Here is a 9,403-nt window from a genome sequence, read left to right on the forward strand (position 1 = left end):
GAAATAAGAACAAGTATGTTTATGAATGTAGAATTAGCTGTGTTAAATGAAACGAAAAGTCAAGCAAAGTACCCAGATAGTTTAGGCGAATCACCCAGGATTTCATGAACCCTTTGAGCCATTTATGTTTCCCTTGAGGGATATTTCACATCTTTTACCTGAGAGTTCTACAGGGCATGCTTTTATTAGTTGAAATGTCAGTGTGGGTGAGAGTAAGTGTTCAACAGATGTAGTTGAACTTGGACCTTTAAGACTGAACAGAACGGAGAGAAAAAGCAAGACACTAGAAGAGGGCAGAAAAAAATTAAGAGAGGCTTATAGGGAGGAAGAAAAGAGGAAGGATGATAAGGAAATGAGCCTAACTGGAAGGTGTTTATTGAAAAGAAGTAGGAAATCAGGTTCAGTAGGTAGGTAAGGCAGTGTGCTATAGGGTTTAGTGTACAGATTTAGGTATGAGATTACCTGGATTTGACTTCTGGTTCTGCCTTTTGCCAGTTGTCTACAGTCATTGTGGGGATTATGTGTATTGATTGCTTGGGAAAGGTACAGCACAGGTGTTGGCTTCATTGTAATTATTCAATTATTTTTGGCTAGTCTTTTTATTACTATTGACTATCAAACCGAAAAATTTAGATTTGATGTGGGAGGAGATTAAAAAGTCCCCAAGGCTAAGGAGAGCAAAATGTATTTATTAATTAATTTATTCATTCTCTTTTTCAATAAATACTTACTAAGTTCCTCCTAATGTTGAGGGTATGACATTGTACATGATAAAATTCCTGCTTTCAAAGAGTTTGAAATAAAGTTAGGAAGATAAGACTAGTGTAAGATGATTTAAAATGCAAGACAGCGTGTGTCTTGTGTTGTGGCCAAATCCCAGGGTTGAATAAGGGTTACCAATGTTAGCTTTAAGTCTCTACTTTGTTCATGTCTTTCAATAGCTTGTTCTTTCCATTGTAGAGAAAGCAAGAGAGAAAATGTCAAAGTCCCCTTTACTAATACCATTTAAGAAAATACTGCCCTTGGTATCCTTTGACCCAGAGTTCATAATCAACACTGGGGACTTTAAAAACTAATACCAAATAGGTTAATGTGCAAAAGAGTTTTGTCTAGCTTCTAAAACTGAGTAATAATTTTGGCTAACTGTACTGGTCTAGGATAAGCAATTGTTAGAAATGTCAGACTTTTATCTTTTCTACCTTTTGGAGATTAGAGCATTCATTCTTCAAGGGAGAGCATAAAATTTCAGATAATTAAGATATAGAAAGGTTGTCCAAATACTTGGAGGCTTTAATAGTCATTTAGCTATAAAGATGACTATGTACTGTGATGGAGTCACATGTCAGACAGCAGGAAAGTTCATGAATGTGGAGCCAAGAAGTCCATCAAAGTTAAGAGATTATCTCAAAAATTAAAGCAGAAACAAAGGAAGGTTGGGCAAGGTCAAGGCTCAGCTGGAATTTACCAAATGTCTGGAGACTACTCTGGCTGGCCTGAATTTTCTGAAGGCTCCTTTATACACAGGTTGATTTGAACAGGCCAGCTACTAAGAGGCATGGATTTGGTAGGTACAGCATAAATTCTCTCAACCTCCATTTACTCACCTGTAAATGAAGAATAACAATATCTATGTCATAGGGTTGTTGGGAAGATTTTTCAGATAATGGAGGTCAGGTGGTTGGCACAAAGACAGGAATACAATAAACATTCAATAAATGGTGGTTATTGTTGTCATCATTGAGAAATACTCATGTTTTGTAGTACACAAAAAAAAGAGCAAATCCTTAAAAAAAAAAACCCTCTCGTTTGTGTATTCCAATGCCTGTTCAATTAGAAGGCAAATGTTCAAGAAAAAGAACTGCTTATGCTTTTCCTCTGATATCGGGTAGTAAATGTCATGGGCTACATGGTCCTTTCTAAACCCCATGAAAATGCCAGCTTCTTTAATCCAAATAACTGCCTGTATCTGCATCTGTATCTGCCGGTATCTGTACCTGCCTGTTTATAAATGTATAAAAAGTGAGTGATTAGAAATATCTATATATTTGGTTTGAAGAATACCTTGATGACATATTGAGAAACTGAAATTGACATCTGTTTTGTTAAACGTGTTTGAAATATTTTATTTTCCTTTATAGAGGACAATGGTCTCAAAACTAGTTACTGTTTTATGTTTTGGAACATTGTCTTTAAAAAAATAAATAAGCTATTTAAGTATCTCTAACCAACATAATTTTGACAGTAAATTTTATTGTCAGGATTAAGAATGAATTTGTTTAAGCTTCAAACTTCAAACCCTAATCTGCTTCTAAATTGCTTCTCTATGAGACATACCTATAACATAATATGATCAAAATATTAGTTAAACACATTTATAAGGAAAAATCATTGCTCAAAGTAAAATAAAAGTTACAAAATTTATCTTCTAGGGCTCTCCTGTTTTTTTATAGTCATTGTATACAGAGTTCATTAGAAAAATTATTTATGTCCTCTTGTGCAAAGCAAAACTGATCTAATCAAGTATAGAAGTGTTGCATAAGTTTTAGTGCATTACAGTCTTAGACTAAAGACATCTAAGCATCTGTAATTCTGTAATATAGATCTTGGACAATGTCAGAAGGATGATTGCTAAACTGTTTCACTTGCGTAATACAGAATTATTCCTCTTCATAACTGATTTGTATTTAGGGTAAGATAAGCCTTCATGGGAAGATTTTGCTGGCAATACATGTCCTTTGCCATAGTAACTCTACCTGGTCTCCATTTAACAATCTTTTAAAGCCAGACATGGTGGCTTACTCCTATAATCCCAGCACTTTGGGATGCCAAGGCAGGTGGATTGCTTGAGTCCAGAAGTTCTAGAACAGGCTCTGGGAAACATGGCAAAGCCCTGTATCTACAAAAAGTTAGCCAGGCTTGGTAGCCTATGCCTGTAGTCCCAGCTACTCAGGGGGCTGAGGCACAAAGATCACCTGAGCCCAGGAGGTCAAGGCTGCTGTGAGCCGAGATTGCGCCATTGCACTCCAGCCTGGGTGACAGAGTGAGACCCTGTGTCAAAAACAAACAGAGAAAAACAAAACACAACACTTTCAGCTTTATTTGAGTACATAGGTTTAACATTATTTCCATAGAAATCTGAATGTATTTGCTTAAATTCCACACGAAACTGAAAGTTATTACTTCTGTAAAGTACATTCCTTGGTTGATAGGTGTGTTTATCAAAGGGAAAATATTTAGTCAAATTAATCTATAATTTAATGTTAGTATTGTTGAGTGTCAGTTTATGAACTAAAACTATGTGGGCCATGAATCACATTTTTAATTCAAGAGCTTTATTTATTTTCTTTCAAAACTAGCCATCCTGTGCTTATCTCAATTTGCTGCAAACTCCTTCAACTTCCCATCTCCTCTCTCAAATATACCTACATGCCCATCCTTTCTTTCTTTCAATCAAGAGAAAGAAGCATCTGCTCTGTTCAAACAATTACCACCCTTTCTCCTTACATCTGTACCTAACAGCTCACTCCCTTCTTATCCCAAATGCACATAAACCTATACCACATTTCCAACAGCAGAGTGCAATACTACAGTATTAATTGACAAAGAACCGCAGTGGTTTGTGGAAGTAAATAGGAATTCTACCATCTGTGACCACCAAAAATTTCTCCCATAGTCTTAGAAGTTTTATAAAATCTTTTTTATATGTAAATTTTTGGTCTCTCTGAAACTTATTTTGGCATACTGATACTTTTTTCCCCCTGATAATTAACCATTTTCCCCAGCACCATTTATTAAATAATTGTCTTAATTGGTTCGGGCTGCTATAACAAAATACCATAGACTGGGTGGCTTATAAGCAACTGAAATGTATTTTTCACAGTTCTGGAAGCTGGGAAGTCCGAGATCAAGGTGCTGGAAGACTGATGTCTAGTGAGGGGCCACTTTTTCATAGAAAGCAGTCTTCTCACTGTAACCTTACATGACTGAAGAGAAGAGGGATCTCTTTGGGGGTCTCTTTTATAAGAACACTAAACCCAATAATGAGGGCTCTGCTTTCATGACCTAATTATCTCCCAAGAACGCCACCTTTTTTTTTTTTGAGACTGAGTTTCGCTCTTGTCGCTCAGGCTGGAGTGCAATGGTGTGACCTTGGCCTACTGCAACTTCCACCTCTCGGGTTCAAGCGATTCTCCTGCCTCAACCTCTGGAGTAGCTGGGATTACAGGCATGCACTCAGCTAATTTTGTATTTTTAGTAGAGACTGGGTTCCTCCATGTTGGTCAGGCTGGTCTTGAACTCCCGACCTCAGGTGATCCGCCCACCTTAGCCTCCCAAAGTGCTGGGATTACAGGCGTGAGCCACTGTGCCCGACCAACCCCACCTTTTAATACCCTTGGTGAGACGGGATAGTGCTCTTGACCCGCTTTGCAGGCAGGAACTGGAGTGGTTTGTTTCATTCAACCCATCGCTGGCCATTCCTTGTGGGAGAGAGTGTGCGAGCGAGCAAGTGTGGAAACTTGAGTGAACCAATGCTGGAATCCGCTGGGCGTTTCTGTCTGGTGGGAGCAGGCTCTGTGTGAACCCTGCAGTGGTATTCAAGCGTGTTCAACCAATGGACTTTCAGCTCTGCATCCAGGATGGCCAATTGCCAACCAGCTCAGTGGAGGGTCAGGGCCGCAGCCCTGCCCTCTCAGCACCTGGGCTCTGCCCGGCATCCAGGAAGAATCAGGTCACATGAACTGTTTGAAAGGTGATGAATGCGGAAGACTTTACTGAGCGGTGCTGGCTCTCAGTGGAAAGGGAAACTGGAAAGGGGATAGGAAGGTGATCATTCCCTGAAGCGCAGCCATCTTCAACTGCGCCCCTCTCTGAAGCCACAAGCTCTGACGTTAGTCATGTCTCTGTAGTCTCTGACTCTCAGTTGTTTCTCTATTTGCCCCTCAGCCACTTGTATCATTGACGCTCAGCCACTTGTGTTGCTCTGCCAGCTGAAGTCTTTTATGGGCATAAGGTAGAGGGAGGGGCAGGCCAAAAAGGCAACACTTGGGCAGAAAAACAGGGTCAGTTGTTTTCACTTAGGGCTGAGTTTTCACACTTAAGGGTGGGGTTTACTCAGGAGTCCAGCCCTTCTGTATCATTGGGAGTTAGGATTTCTCAACATATGAATTTTCAGGGGGACATAAACATTCAGTTCATTGCAATAATCCATGTTTTTGATTTAAAATATGATCTCTATCATTTGTATTCCCTTATGTATTTAGGTCTATTTGTAGACTTTTCTATTTCACTCTCTCCTTGTCCATTGATTCATTCAACAAATATTTATTGAAAGCCTTATACCTGTCTATGTGCTAGGCGATCTTCCAGATACTATAAACAGAAATGAACAAAGCATTTTTTTTTTTTTTAAGACAGAGTTTCGCTCTTTCGCCCAGGCTGGAGTGAAGTGGCACCATCTTGGCTCACTGCAACCACCACCCGCCGGGTCCAAGCGATTCTCCATTGCCTCAGGCTCCTGAGTAGCTGGGATTATAGGCACCACCACACCTGACTAATTTTTTTTTTTTTTTTTTTTTAAGTAGTGACAGGGTTTTACCATGTTGGCCAGACTGGTCTCAAACAAAGCATATTCGTTAACCCTGTGGAACTTGTCTATGGAGACAGACAAAAGGAAATAAATATAAATCAGGTGCTTAGAGTGCAATGGAGCTAAGCCTGTATTCATAAGCTAATTACCCACTGTTTCCATTATTTTGAAGTTTGAGCTTGAAAATGAGAGTCGGAAACAGGGAGGAAAAGACAGAGGGAGAGAGAGAGTGAGGGTGGGAATTTTGGGGTGGGGGTAGAGAGGGGGGAGAGTAAATGGGCTCTATCTACCAGATAATATCAGTGTAATCCTGAGCAAGTTGCTTATCTCAGATCTCAGATTTTTCAACTGAGAAATGGAGATACCTCACAAGATTGTTGTGAGGATAAAAGAAATGTTTGTAAAACATCCCACTCATAGTAAACACTATTATCCTTAATATTTTTTTTTTTACCTTCTTGTATTTTAGGTGGATAAAACCTCGTACCCATCAACTACCTCTCTTTCAAGATGGAATTTTCAGAACATATGGTCTGGGATTGGAGCTGGAGCTTGGAAATATTGAGTGGGTGAGAAAGACTTCATTGTTTTCTGAAAGATTGCTGTGAAAACAGCCCACTTCTGCCTGAAGATCCAAGCCCAAGGCCTTCCTGGCCCCAGGGATTTTGGGGTTCTGAAGCGCAAAGGAAGGAAAGAAAACATGAGAGACTTTGATACTGGGTACGGGCATGAAGACAGAAGGATAGGTGAAAAACATCTCTTGGGAGCTTCTGCTGTGATGTGAGTGGTAAGTCCTGCCATCCGAGAGCAAACTTCAGAAAAGAGGGCAGATCCAAAGATTGCAGAAGCCAGAAGAGACACTGCATCCTTCCTGGTTAGGCCTGGTTATGCCAGCTTCCTGGACTCTGCTGGCTGGTTGCCTCAGCCCATGCCTCAGATTGGGTGGAGTTTACAGATTGAGGGCAAATCCCACCTCCTCCCAATCTCCACCACTAGGCCTGTCTGCAAGACAGAAAAGAGCAGCAAGAAATCTCAGGGATTGTCTCTGATTACTCAGAGGGAAATAGTTTTCATACTCAGAGACTGATAGGTAGTCAATAACATTTGCTTTGTGAATTTTCACCCAGCTACTTCTGGATGAGATAATCACCTTTGCAGCTAAAGAAAATCTTAGCTCATTATCTTCCTGGGGTGATGGTCTAAGAGTTGATAAACAATTTATAAGTATTTATCATCTGGCATATTTAACAACATATCTTTGTGATCCATACAGCAAGGCTTAAATTTCATTTGAAAGTGCATTCCATTAAGCAAGAACATTAGAGAGGAGAGAGAGAGAGACACTTTGGACTTTGATCTGTTCCAATGACATAGAAACTTGCTTTATAGATTGACTTTCTCCTAGTGCACTATTGCAAAATTAGAGCTACACTAGAAACATCCTTAGAGTCTGATCATTGAATTACAGTGGGGAAAAATAAGGTTTATATTTCTTAACTATACCTTTGAATTTCTTACTACTACAGAGGACAATTTTCCTGGTCCCTGGGGATAGTGGTGAAAAACTCATTGTTTTATTAAGTTCATGCCTCATTCTTGTGACCCTAGATTTTCTAATTTAAATAAGAGGGCAGTCAAGGGGTGAATTCTGACATCTTCATTCTTTACTTAACTCTTAAAAGCCAAGATAATTTATGCTACTTGTTTATACTAATCTTTGATCACAAATAGTGTATTTACATTGCTGGCAAGTAAAGTCTCTTAATAAAATTGCAGCAAATATTATTAGCTCTTCATCCAAAATTGTTATTACTTGGGAGTACTGTACATGGTCTCTTACATTAGGATTTATGAAAGTAGGAATTAATTACTTTTATTTAATTCAAACAAGTGTTTTTCTCAAAGTAACGAGTGTTGTGAAGGGAGCTTATTTGGGAGTACTATACATGGTCTCTTACATTAGGATTTATGAAAGTAGGAATTAATTACTTTTATTTAATTCAGACAAATGTTTTTCTCAAAGTAACGAGTGTTGTGAAGGGAGCTTATTTGACCACATACAACCCTGAGATTCTTATCTTTTTGGCAAATAGAACTAACTATAGAAAAGCTTGAGATCGGTGGGGTTGTCTATTGCCTCACACGTTGAGTTGATGATAGGTTATAATAACAATATCAGACCAAATTCTGCCACCTATATAGGCATGTATTAAATATGTATTTGTAAGCAAGTACACAACAGTTCATAGAATAAGATAAAAACCCAGCTCTCTGTCCTCTTTAGTGCTCTGATGACTTGAAGCTGGTTCAACAATAGTCCAGAGTCAAGATTCTATTACTTTTATAGTTAGCATCAGAAATCCAATGGATGGACACTGGATTCTTTGAGAATCAAGCTTGAGGTGCCAAGTATGGAATGCATTTCTGAAATATTTGAGTTTAATCGTATATCTTGAATACCACTTATTATTCCAGTGAGATCTGATTGATGATTAGGTTATTGAACACGTCACTAATTTTACCAATGAAAATATATTTCTGATATTTACTTTGCTAATTAGCAAGGCATCTGGGTTTGATATACACATCTGGTGAGAGATGAAAGGCAGAAATGGAGGCACAGAAACGATAAGTGGTTTCCCGTAAGTTCAGATAGCTAGTAAGTGTCTCAGCTTGTTTGTGCATCGTGCAGTGAGGAGCCTGTGTTTTTTAAAATCTCTCTGGATTCGTTGTGCTGGTTAAGTTCTCTAGAAGCAACTTGACTCCACTGTTTTGAGGGCAGAAATAAAAAGAACAGGCTATAATTGAGGTTGTAGAAGAGATAAAAGAACATCTGTGATGCAAGAAACTGCTCAGAGTCCTATCTGTGAAATGCAGAAGGCTGTCCATAACTAAAGGCATCTACCTTTAGAAAGGCAGTATCAGATCGTCATTTTTCTTGATGGTCATGAGATAGGGATATTCTGGTTAACAAAATATCCTAGTTAATAGAGATTATTCAGTAGAATCTATACTCTAATTTCTCATTTAAAAGAAATTGGACTCTTACAAAATAAACATGACATGAACCCAGAATTTAACTTACTATTTTCTTACTGTTATCCCAAAGACATTACATGATATTGAACACTTTGAGGTAATTCTGTTACTGGGGTAGCATAATTATACCTATTAATAGAAACAAAATACTAAGGATTTTTCTATAAACTCTCAAGAGCCATTTACCTGGAATAAAAGTGATGTGTATGACAAACGGTTGGCTATACAGACCCAAGATGAAATTCAAAATCTAACTTCTGAAAATCTGAATTCAAAATCAAGTTTTTGATACTTTAGAATCAGCTAGATGATCGTCATCAATTTGTCTCGTTTCCGCTTCAATTTTTTTTCATTGTCACCAATCGACACTATATGCAAGCCAAACTTACCATTTCCCTTACTCCCTTTTCCCTGTGACTTCCCCAAGTCTGTTAGTGTTATTGTACTACTATTCTCTATACCACTTAGGCTTGAATTCTTGGTCCAATTTCTCTCACTTCTGCATGAAGTCACCAAATGCCAGTGATTCTGCTTCTAACATATTTCAGACATCATTTCTGTCCATTCCCACTACCAGAAAAAACTCCGTGTTAGTTTTTCTTTTACCTCTACTGACCTTTTATAATAGCATTTATAGTGTGTTGAGTTGTGGCCCCCCAAAAATATGTCCAAGTCTTAACCCTGGTACCTATAAATGTGAACTTATTTGGGAAAAGAGTCTCACAGATGAAATTAAGTTAAAGATCTTACCCTGGATTAACCAGGTAGATGCTAAAT

This window comes from Theropithecus gelada, chromosome 12 (assembly GCF_003255815.1).
Source record: "Theropithecus gelada isolate Dixy chromosome 12, Tgel_1.0, whole genome shotgun sequence".
Classification (NCBI taxonomy): domain Eukaryota; kingdom Metazoa; phylum Chordata; class Mammalia; order Primates; family Cercopithecidae; genus Theropithecus; species Theropithecus gelada.